The sequence below is a fragment of the Bidens hawaiensis genome, unplaced genomic scaffold (assembly GCF_021521415.1).
Source record: "Bidens hawaiensis isolate Kalapana, Puna unplaced genomic scaffold, B.hawaiensis_p1.1 tig00040684_1, whole genome shotgun sequence".
Lineage (NCBI taxonomy): Eukaryota > Viridiplantae > Streptophyta > Magnoliopsida > Asterales > Asteraceae > Bidens > Bidens hawaiensis.
Window position 1 is genome coordinate 93,233 of NW_027505674.1, and position 13,410 is coordinate 106,642.

Consider the following 13,410-nt stretch of genomic DNA (forward strand, 5'->3'; position numbering starts at 1 on the left):
TTGATATTTTAATATAAAGTTTATATGCTTTAATTAAAATCTAGATTTGTTCGTACAATCAAAGTTTATCTGTTTTAATTAAATACATTGGTCATTGGACGATCAGTTAATTATTTGTATTTCTAATTAGAATAGTCAACCCAAATCAACCTATTTGAAATGCTTTGATTCAAGATTGTCACCTCTAAATATACCCGAGCTTCCAACCCGATTAATTGAAACCAAGGTTGCAAAAGTCGCTATGCGGACTCTAGGCAGTTGACTGAGGAGTTAGGTGTACTCGGAGTACTCGGGGAGTACTCGAAAATTGTAAATATAAAGAAAATTATTTTTTGAATATTATATGCATGTCAAATATCATTATTTTACTAATATTTTTAACAAAATAAATGAATATCAATATAAATAAGATAAATACAATTTTAAATAATAAGTTTTTCTAAAATTTGCTAATCATTAATTAAAAAAAAGTGATATTATTTTTTAAATATTATAGAAATATGAATTATACTTTTAAGTCAAAATTTGCCCAAGTTGTCCGACTAGATGTGATTCTGGTTGAGGTTGACCACATTTGATCAATTATTAGTAACTAGGCGGAGTTAAAGAAACTTCACTCGGCGTCATATCTTATAGCGAGTACTCAGAGAGTACCGGCCTTGTAGAACTACTTTTACAACATAGATTGAAACTGAAGTTCGTTTACGGTTATGGTAAATAAAATCCCGTAACTTAAGCTAGTACTTATGTTATGGTTAATGGTAAATACCGAACCAATTTATGTTTGAATTATGAGATTCATGCTAGCTATATTACTAAAATCTTACTTGAGTTTAAAAAGTGTGTGCATTGTTGCTTTGTGCTTACATAACAAGATTGCATATAACGCTTTTGTGTATATATGAAAACATTATTTCATATAAAAAGTAACACACTTTATTTGGTAGTCAAAACTAGTGAAATGGAATCATGACTATTCATGCTAGTTTAAATTTACGAAACATAAAAAGTAAATCTTCACCTAATTTACAACTTTGACAATTTGATACCACTAATTAAAATCATTAACATATATATAAAATATGTCTAAAAAGGTAATAGTATTTTCATATATTATTTCGTCTATTCTTCTAATATGTACATTAAATGCTAGAGGTTATAATAGAGTAACTCAGTAGCACCACGAGTGTATAAACTACCAAATTTTATAAATTGTTCTTGTGATTGTAAAGTCAGCAACATAACACATGCATATATAAATATAAGTAGACTTTACCATATGAAATTTAATATTGCGTTCTTTTTTTATTTCTTTCTGTCTAACTATTTTTTTAACTTTTTTGTTCTGTCTAACTATTTTGTTAACGGCCAGTTATATAAAAACTAGCAAGAAGTTAGAAAATAGAAAAAAGTTAATTACATAACAATGAGAGGATTTTTAATTCACTTTGACCAACTGACATAACAAGCTCGATCACTATTACTTAGCCACCAACACGAGTAATTGATATAATATAATCTATGATGACATTTTTCCTCCATTTTTCTGGCTAAAAAAATGACATCATTCCTTTATCTCCAAATGACCCACCAAGAATTGCCATGAATAAGCTTTCTCTTCTAGCTAGAAGCGGAGACCGAAAGTCAGAAACAGACCAATTTAAAATTTCTGATTTTGAAAGAGTCTGAATGGACGGTAAATCTAGTAATTTCGTAATAGCAACCCCACACTGTATGCAATCTCAGAATCTCATAGTCGCCAAAAACAAATGGCTGACGACACATCAATTCCCCGGCTCACCAAATTTGTTTTTTTATTAACTATTAAACCCGCCTACAACTACCGACATTGGTATATTAAAATTTCATGTGATATTATTGCTTAACAAATTTGTTGAAAAACAAAATCTAGTGGATTTATTACCAAGACACTTACAACTTCAACATGTGATATTAGGTTGTGCTACAGTACTTAATGAACTCAAGTGGTGTGATACTCTAGAGAGAAATACGCGTTACACCTTTCGCTTTTGCTTTAAGGCATATTTTGGCAACAATTCTTACAATACAATTTTTTTCGAATATAATAATAAAAAAAACTCAGTCTTTCTTCAAGTGCGTTAAGTTTGCCTTATAAGACATAATCTTTATATAATGAACATCCATTCGAAGAGATGTTATAAATAATTGTTCAGAAATGTCATTGATATTAAATAAATAAGTTTTAGTTATTTGATGAGACATCTTTCCAGGAAAATACTTAATAATTACCTCTCAACTTTTTTTTTTTGAACATTCAATCTTTCCTCCTACTATTTACATTATACCGCCAATGCCAGGACTCGAACCCTGGACCTCTCACCAAAAGGCCAAAGCCTTTACCATCCCACCAAAGTGGTGATGGCATTACCTCTCAACTTAATAATATAATTCTTTACCTTTTTCTATTTAGGGAAATTGTTGAAAATGAAAAGAGTCAAGTCTTATACTAAATTAAGAAAGGAGGAAAATTGGTCGGTCAAAGCACTCAAAACCAAGATAGAGCCAGCTTATCTTAACAATAATTTCCTTGTAAAGAAGAAGCAAAATAATACGCAATACCACGCAAAAATATCAGTCAAATTACTATTTTTGAAGTTTTCTTCTTAATATAAATTTATTCCAACTTTGAAATATGAATAATTTTACAATAAATAGTAAATATTGACTCAATGATATTTTTAACGGATGGTTATACGTACACCATTTATTTTATGCTAACCAAATCCTTATTGATTTTAAAGATCTATAGGGCTATATGTCTGTATATAACGAATAGTCTATACGTCCGTATACATGGAGCGTGCAAAACAAATCATCAAGAGCTATACTCACTTATACAAGGAAACCTCCGACTCTATAAACATATAAAAGAAGTTACCAATAGCCTATACAAGGAAATGTCAAGACCTATACACATATACACGTGAAGCGTTTGATGTAACAAAAATGAGGTGTACATCTAGTAAAAACCAATTTTAGGTGTTCCTTTAACATCACCCTACTTAATTTTGTGATAATATCGCTTTCAGGCCATGTGATATATTCATGTCCCTTAACTTTACATTGGCGTCATATTACTCACTTTACTCCATTTTACTCAACCTCACATAAAAGAAATTGTTTTACCTTGCATAACCCGACTCATTTAATTTAAGAACAATACATAAATTATTGTGTGTGAGTGTATTGTAGAGAGTTTTAAAGTTCGTTAACACTCTAACACAACTTGTCTTTAACGCTCTGCAACCCATGAGGAAAGTGGTGTCACACTTGTTAATATTTGCTAATTTAGCTTTAACGCCCAAAACGTTAATTAAAGTATACCCTAAGGCCTTATGAATTTAAATTTAACTAACAATAGTCTTAAAAACATGTTTATTGTTAAGAGCATGTGACCTACCATTTAAAAAAAACTAGTAGAGTGCCCGCGCGATGCGACGGCGGCGACAATTTACAATGTTGTAATCATTGGACATCCAATCTTCAATCGAAGTTTATGAGGCGGAAACCACTAACATTTAGTTAGTTTAGGAACTCGGTCGGATAAAAGTTGAGGTTATCGCCCTCAACTTCGTAGAAACTAAAATAAACCTTTCTTTAACTTAAAAATTGTCGATCATTTGATATTAATAAACTTTTGGTATATATTGATACGTGGATAATTTTGTGATTCCACAACTAAATAGAAGTTTATGTGTAGATTGAGTTTATTTTATTCTAATGGTTTTGAAATTGAATTATATAATTGGGTGGGTTGGGTTTGAAATTTCATAGCTGATAATGTAAAATAAAACAAGGGTGTTTATAAACATTTTATAGGTTTCTAGTTGCATAACTAAGTTGTACTTTAATGCTTCATTGACTTGTACATTATAATCTACAAATCGGTTTTGCAATTTTTTTATATCGAAACGTCGATAAAAATAAACACGCCATAAGGTTGGTTCGGTTTTTTTTAAGAACGTTATATATTTAAAAATACAGACGAAAGCAAAAAAAAATGAAAGTTTGTCATTTTTTTTGATAAAGATGAGGGGTAGTATGTGTAAACATTTCTAGATATTACAAAACTTAACAAAAGTTTAAGGGTATATAGTGTAAGTTTTATGGGGTATATATTGTAAATATAGAATCACAATTAGAAGTTACGGTTAGGGTTTAGGGTTAGGGTTAGTGATTGGTGTAAAGTCAAAAATGCCCTTATTTATTTAAATTTTATACATTTGAAACCTGTACATGTTGCAATATAGATTGAACCTCTTAAAATTTAAGAGGTCCCTAACTTTTATATTATATATAGTATAGATTAACTAAACTAATTTTATTTTTGGAAATTTCTTGAAACTACTTTTTATTTGTCAGACTTCATATGCGCTTAATTATCTAGTTGTCACGTTTGTATTTTAACATAAATAATTTTGCAAACGTTTAATTAATTATTTAAGAAAATATAAATCTAGTTTAAAAAGATTTAAACGATAACAAATAATATATTGGTCCCATTATAGACAAAAGCAATGATTTAGAAGTAGTTTAAGACGTGTGAATTTGTCGATTTCAAAAAGTATCGCATTTGATGGCCTGTATAGATGAAAAGAAACAAGGGTTGAAGTCGTTGGTATGGTCAGCATCATGAGATATCATCAAATGTGACCTCACCACCTCGGATCCAAATGATTCAACGCGGGTTCTCATGTTGACCCGAATGTATCTCCGTTCTCTTTTATTTATATGTTAAACAAAATTACAACTTCTATTATTTAAACATAGATGATTTATCGTTCGGATACATTAAAAAGTTTACCTTTATTCTCTATCATTTCAAAGACAAAGTACCTCGCTTTTGGTCATTTGACTAGCACAAATATCCAAATCCCTCGTTAAGTGATTGCATGTGACTAACACGTGATAGGCAGTTTAGTCGTTTAACATTTTTTTACAACCGTGTCACGTCTTTTCTTTCTCAACCCCAATAAAACACAAAACTTTTTAACATTCCAACCCCGATTTCAAAAGGAATCCTTAACACGGTAACACCCGAAATCAAAAGTCAATCGATCACATTCAAGTGTTCAACTGATCATCCGTCACAATCATTTGAACGAATAAAAGAATCATACGAGTAAAACTAGTGATAAACTTTAAATGGTTTCTTCCTCCATTTGCTTGTTGACTTGTTTTTACATAACGCGGTTGCGAATAATGTGGTTGCTAAATATGAACAAAAGGACATTTCAAAGTAAAACAGATTTGGCATGACACAATAATTGAATGGAGTGCAATAGAATTAGAATGGAATGATGACTGCTCATAACGTTTAAAATTTAACAAACATAAAAGAAAGATTTACCTAAATTATATTTTGAACATTTGATACCGCTTCGGTAAATACGTCTTAGAAGTTTTAGGTATATTGATTTTTATTATTCCAACTATATCCTTTTGGTCGTTGTCGGTCCCAACTAACGAATTGGCGGCTGACGGTCCTAACTTTAAACGTATTTGTTCCCAACGGTCCGCGGCTAACAAAATCCAAACGTCGTTAGTTGTAGGTCGCCGGAAAACTCACATTTTTTCTCGGGAAACACCACCTGAACACCGCCACCACCACCACTTGAGCACCACCACTCGATTCCGACGATGGTTCTAGGGTTCCGACAACCTCAATAATTGGGCTTTTACTAGAAAAAGGTTCCTAAATGTCCGATACAAAGTTACAAAGATGTTTTGGATGAAAAGGTTGAGCTTTTCGGAAAAAATGTGTGTTTTTCGGCCAAAAATGTTTTTCCAGTTACCTGCAACTAACAACGTTAGGATTCTGTTAGTCGCGGACCGTTGGAAACAAATACGTTAAAAGTTGAGACCGCCAGCAGTCAATTCGTTAGTTAGGATCAACAACGATCAAAAGACGATAGTTGGGATTAATAAAAAACCAATATACCATAGTTTTATGATACTTATTTTATTTCGTCTATTCCTCTAATGCAAACCCTCAACTTACCAAATAACAACGCAAAAATGATTATACTGTCACAACATAAACGCTAATTCGCTAAAGGTTATACTAGAGTAGTACCACAAGTGTATATAAACATAGACCATACCATGCATAATAAATTACACAAAAACATTCATGCAAATTGCAAAGTATCATAGAGATATTATTAAGGAATGTGTATATCCTATATTGAATAAATAAGTTTTAATTATATTATATGAGACAACTTTTTTGAACTTGAAAGAGAACTAATCTTTACTGTCGTTAAAATAAATAATTTGGGGACTTTTGGAAACATGAAAAACAATAATACTAAATCAAGAAATGAGGAAAACCAGTCGGTCAAAACCATCAATATCGACTTTTATCTTAACAATAATTTTCATGTGAAGACGCAAACTACATAATACACTTAATACCACGCTAAAATGTCATGTCATTATTGTCAACTTACTGTTTTAATTATGTATCGTTAACTTGTACGATTAAATGTGTGCCAAACAATACTTTAAACTACTGGAATTTGACCATCCGTTGCGGCGAAAAGGAACACCAAATTGAACTTAAAGTTACGGAAACATAAAAACGAGCTTACATACTACTAAAATACGTTTGTTTTGAAAAGGAACACCAAATTGTGTGCCAAACAATACTTTAAACTACTGGAATTTGACCATCCGTTGCGGCGAAAAGGAACACCAAATTGAACTTAAAGTTACGGAAACATAAAAACGAGCTTACATACTACTAAAATACGTTTGTTTTGAAAATGAGCGACTGAGCGTTAAGGAACACCAAACTTAATTTAAAAATAAAAAAGATATTATATTAAGGGCTTGGTTTGGTTTTTGAATATAATTTATGCCGTATAGTAGAGAAAAATATTAAATAATTATAATACTAATATTAATAATGATGATGAAGAAGCCAACTAGCCAAGGTAACTATATACTTATTTAAAAAGTTTGCTGAAAATGAAAAAAAAAATTGTTTTTTAAGGGATCATAGTGTAGCTTCTTCATTTGTGGAAAAAAAATGTGCAAAAAAGGATGAAGTATTCGCAGAGTTAAGAAATTTTTTTCAGCTGACAGAAACTTTTTTATATGGCTACCGTTCACAGTGGTCTGTCAGGATTTTTACATTATAAGATGAGAACTAAAAATTTGAAATTTATTATTGTTTGCTGCTTCATTCGAAAATATATAATATCACAATTTTTTGGATGAGATGGCATACAAGGATGTAGGTTAAATAAAAACACAATTTTGCCCTTCATGAGAGGGCATTGTTAGAATAAAGTGTAACACCCCGACCAAAGGCGGATTATACATCGGGGCGCCACGTATTGTTTCATTACTCGTGACACTATTGGGTGTCAATATTTAATAAATACATTCATTCGCGCACACGCAAAGTAGACAGAAGATAACATAAATCATCATAAATCAATATATTATAAATCATAATATTCGAACAGCAAAAACTTGTCTTGATACATTTTAATCTAGGTCCAAAATAAAGAAAACTTCCTACGTGTCCACGAGCTCCAAAACAGCTACTGCAAACCTGAACATGTGTTAAAATAAAACGTCAAACACTTGCGTGTTGGTGAGAAATCAAGTTTAATACAATACATAGATAACAATAAATCTGCGCGCAACACGTGTATGTCTGGTGTTTAACAAGGGTGCAATCAGATTGTGATCAAGCCTAAATAGATCATAGCTCATAGTTCATAGTTCAATCCGTGCTCCCAAATGAGCACAAAAACAAGAAAACATCTGTGCAAGTGTAAACAAAGAAAACCGTAAACGATAGGTCTCCCGTGTTCATCTAATGGATCCATGAAAACTTCGGAATAGGCCGAACAAAGCGGTTAATGATACACACATACAAATAAACAGCCAAGTAAACGTCCTCAACACATGGGATACTGCGCGACTAAAGTTCATAAACAAGTTTAAGACTCTAAGTTTGTATGAACACATGAACATTCCAAAACATTAAAAATAAAAAGGGATTAGGTACGAGATTACTCACTTGATAAAGATGCGGTGAAAGATAATGCAAGAACCAACTTTAAACAAGTACAAGTTAACCTATAATTAAAGATTATTGTTTTAGCGATTGGTTTTAAGTCTTGAATATAAGTTAGCATAATTAATAAGTAAATTATTATATATAATATATATTACCGGAAAAGCAGGGCAGAACAGGGAGGAAGACGGAGGCAGAGAGGAAGACGGCAGAGAGAGCAAGGAGGAAGAGAGAATAGGAGAGTTTAAGTGCTTTGTGTGTGTAGTGTTAGGAAAAATAACATTATTATTTATAGAGAAACCCTAGGGAACACAATCCCTAGAAAAAGGGGAAAAGATCTCAAAAAGCAAAAGATATCAGAAGATATGGCAGCTGCAGGGGGCAAGATAAAGCTGACAGGGAACAGTAAACAGGCATGGGCGGGTCAGATAAAGGTACTGGTCAGGCATGGAAAAAGCAGATCTCAAAAGATAATGTCAGAAAACTTTTTCTGTCAACCAATGGGGTTGGTGCGCATGCTGCGCCGAAAGTAACTTTTCAGACATAAGATAGGTCAGGTCAACAACACAGGAGATAAGACATCACAAAAGCAAACGGCTAGATTAAACAGAAGAAAACTCAAAGGGTTTAGCGCGAGAAGGCTTGAGCGCACGCGCGAGGGCGAAGGCAGACAGAACAATCCTTAGCGCGCCGCGGGAAGGACTATTATCCTTAGCGCGCCGCGGGAAGAACTACCATTCTTAGCGCGTCGCGGGAAGAACTACCATTCTTAGCGCGCTGCGAGAAGAACTACAATTCTTAGCGCGTCGCGGGAAGAACTTCCGTTCTTAGCGCGCTGCGAGAAGAACTACAATTCTTAGCGCGCTGCGAGAACAGTTCGCCTCGCGTATCGCAGGAACAACTGGTCTTCACGCAGGCTTCCCTGTAAGGAGTCTGGCGCGTGGAGCTGCGCAGACAACCTTAGGCGGGAAGAACAAAGGACAAGGAGAGAGGGAAACAAGGCTTAAGGGCGGGACGGCGACAAGAGGGAAAAGAAGGCGGAAAGAGAGAAGAAGAGGGACAGGACGGCGGAAAGAAAGAGAGAAAGATGCGGAAAGGAAAATATATTATTATTATTAAAAGTAAAATATAAGTATAAATAAATATTAAATCATAACAGAAAGAGATCGGATCAGAGAAACGGGTACCTGGGTCGGGTCGGATCGGGGCAGATGTCACAGTCTCCCCTACTTTAAGAAATTTCGTCCCGAAATTTATCTCGAAGTAGGTTGCGCAGAGAACAGGTGCGGGTACTTGATCTTCATTTGATCTTCCCTTTCCCATGTAAACTCGGCTCCGCGCTTGGACTCCCAGCGAACTTTCACGATAGGGATGCGACTGCGCTTGGTTTGCTTAACCTCGCGATCCATAATCTCAACAGGCTTCTCAACGAAATGCATAGATTCATCAACTTGAACTTCATCAAGTGGAATGTGAAGGTTCTCGTCAGCTAAACACTTCTTGAGATTGGATACATGGAACGTTGGATGCACATTACTGAGCGCGGGCGGCAGGTCAAGTCTGTAGGCAACTTTTCCTACACGCGCGAGAATCTTAAATGGTCCAACATATCGAGGAGCAAGTTTACATTTCTTCCCAAAGCGGACAACACCCTTCCAGGGCGACACTTTGAGGAGAACAAGATCACCAACTTGAAATTCGAGAGGCTTTCGCATGCGATCTGCGTAACTCTTCTGTCGGCTTCTGGCAGTCAGCAGATGATCACGGATCTTGGCGATTTTATCGGTTGTCTCTTGAACAAGTTCGGGTCCTGTGATTTGAGCTTCTCCCACTTCGCTCCAACAAATCGGGGAGCGGCACTTACGACCGTAAAGTGCTTCAAATGGGGCCATGCCGATACTGGAATGATAGCTGTTATTATAAGAGAACTCAATCAAAGGCAGGTGTGAATCCCAATTACCTCCAAAATCAATAACACAAGATCGGAGCATATCCTCAAGAGTTTGAATAGTTCGCTCAGACTGACCGTCAGTCTGAGGATGGTATGCCGTACTCATGTCCAAGCGAGTTCCTAGCGCAGATTGGAGAGATTTCCAAAAGCGAGATATAAAACGGGCATCACGATCGGATATGATGCTCAAAGGAGTACCATGGCGGCAGACAATTTCCTTGACATAAAGCTGCGCGAGTTGCTCAACACGGTAGTTTTCACGAATGGGCAGAAAGTGAGCAGACTTAGTCAAACGATCCACTATTACCCAAATGCTATCATGTTTGCTTGCTGTCAAAGGTAACTTGGTAATGAAGTCCATCGCTATACTTTCCCATTTCCACATAGGAATTTCTGGTTGTTCGAGCAAACCAGATGGGCGTTGGTGTTCAGCTTTTACCTTAGAACAAGTCAGGCATTTAGCTACGAACACAGCAATATCCTTCTTCATACCGGGCCACCAATAAGTAATGCGCAAATCCTTGTACATCTTATCAGCGCCGGGATGAATAGAATACCGAGATTTGTGCGCTTCACTCAAGATATCAGCGCGAAGATTCTCATCAAAGGGAATCCAGATGCGATTGAGATAGCAGAGAATTCCACTCAGATTAGGGACAAAGTGCGCTTCCGCGCCACACGCTAACTCGGCGCGAAGGTTACCATTACTGATGGATGCGCGCTGCGCGTCACGAATGCGCGATTCAAGGTTGCTTTGGATCGGCGCAAAGTGAAGCTGCGTGCGCGGCAAGATACAGTTAAGCTGGCAGGGTTTTCGGCTGAGCGCATCGGCTACCACATTAGCCTTACCAGGATGATACCGGATCTCACAATCGTAATCGCTGATGAGTTCGTTCCATCGGCGTTGCCTCATGTTAAGTTCCTTCTGATCAAAGATATGCTGAAGGCTTTTATGGTCAGTGTAGAGGATACACCTAGTACCATAAAGGTAGTGTCTCCAGATCTTCAAGGCAAATACGACTGCACCAAGTTCGAGATCGTGAGTCGTATAATTCTTCTCGAGCCATTGGAGCATCACGGTGGCTCCTTCAAGACCTGTGAACTTTGGAGGGTTACCCGCGTTAAAGGACTTAATGTTGTAACCAGAGGTGTTAGCATTGTTTTGGTTTAAGGCTTGGGCTATTGCGGCGGCCATTTCCTGGGAACGTTGCTGCCTACGTCTGCGCGAGGCTTCTCTCCTCTGATGGCGGCGAGATAGCGGAGGCATTCTATAAAAGTTTTAATTTTAGTTAATATCTTGGTTTTAGCGCAAAGTATAACCTCGAAAAGCTTGGTTTCGCGGAGTCAGTTACTGTCAAAAGTTAAAGTAAAATAAATGACCCTAAATGCAGACTTAATAAAGGTAACAAATTCGAATCAAGAATCGACAATTCATGTATCACCATGACTTTCCGAATTCCCAATTTAAAACATACGAGCAAACGAGTATTGGAGATTGACGATTCATGTATCACCATGACTTTTCAATCTTCAATATAAAATATACAAGAAAATGAGTATTGGAGGTTGACAATTCATGTATCACCATGACTTTTCAAGTCTCCAACCTCAGAACATAATCGTAAATGGAAATTGAAAATCAACTATTCATGTATCACCATGACTTTTCGGATTTTCAAATCCAACAAACGAATATGTAAGTAAAATCAATAAAAATCGAAATTCAACAAAAATCGAAATATCGCGGAATAGAACATAAAATCATATACTGCGCAAGCGCGAGCATATTCATAAATAACGAGTAATTAACAATAAGCGCGCAAACATGAGATTTCTCTCATGCGCGAGAGGGGACTCTTAGGTATTCTAGGCCGTTACGTCTAACCACCTATCCTAAAGTCAACGAGCTCTGATACCAATCTGTAACACCCCGACCAAAGGCGGATTATACATCGGGGCGCCACGTATTGTTTCATTACTCGTGACACTATTGGGTGTCAATATTTAATAAATACATTCATTCGCGCACACGCAAAGTAGACAGAAGATAACATAAATCATCATAAATCAATACATTATAAATCATAATATTCGAACAGCAAAAACTTGTCTTGATACATTTTAATCTAGGTCCAAAATAAAGAAAACTTCCTACGTGTCCACGAGCTCCAAAACAGCTACTGCAAACCTGAACATGTGTTAAAATAAAACGTCAAACACTTGCGTGTTGGTGAGAAATCAAGTTTAATACAATACATAGATAACAATAAATCTGCGCGCAACACGTGTATGTCTGGTGTTTAACAAGGGTGCAATCAGATTGTGATCAAGCCTAAATAGATCATAGCTCATAGTTCATAGTTCAATCCGTGCTCCCAAATGAGCACAAAAACAAGAAAACATCTGTGCAAGTGTAAACAAAGAAAACCGTAAACGATAGGTCTCCCGTGTTCATCTAATGGATCCATGAAAACTTCGGAATAGGCCGAACAAAGCGGTTAATGATACACACATACAAATAAACAGCCAAGTAAACGTCCTCAACACATGGGATACTGCGCGACTAAAGTTCATAAACAAGTTTAAGACTCTAAGTTTGTATGAACACATGAACATTCCAAAACATTAAAAATAAAAAGGGATTAGGTACGAGATTACTCACTTGATAAAGATGCGGTGAAAGATAATGCAAGAACCAACTTTAAACAAGTACAAGTTAACCTATAATTAAAGATTATTGTTTTAGCGATTGGTTTTAAGTCTTGAATATAAGTTAGCATAATTAATAAGTAAATTATTATATATAATATATATTACCGAAAAAGCAGGGCAGAACAGGGAGGAAGACGGAGGCAGAGAGGAAGACGGCAGAGAGAGCAAGGAGGAAGAGAGAATAGGAGAGTTTAAGTGCTTTGTGTGTGTAGTGTTAGGAAAAATAACATTATTATTTATAGAGAAACCCTAGGGAACACAATCCCTAGAAAAAGGGGAAAAGATCTCAAAAAGCAAAAGATTCCAAAAGCAAAAGATATCAAAAGATATGGCAGCTGCAGGGGGCAAGATAAAGCTGACAGGGAACAGTAAACAGGCATGGGCGGGTCAGATAAAGGTACTGGTCAGGCATGGAAAAAGCAGATCTCAAAAGATAATGTCAGTCACTTTTTCTGTCAACCAATGGGGTTGGTGCGCATGCTGCGCCGAAAGTAACTTTTCAGACATAAGATAGGTCAGGTCAACAACACAGGAGATAAGACATCACAAAAGCAAACGGCTAGATTAAACAGAAGAAAACTCAAAGGGTTTAGCGCGAGAAGGCTTGAGCGCACGCGCGAGGGCGAAGGCAGACAGAACAATCCTTAGCGCGCCGCGGGAAGGACTATTA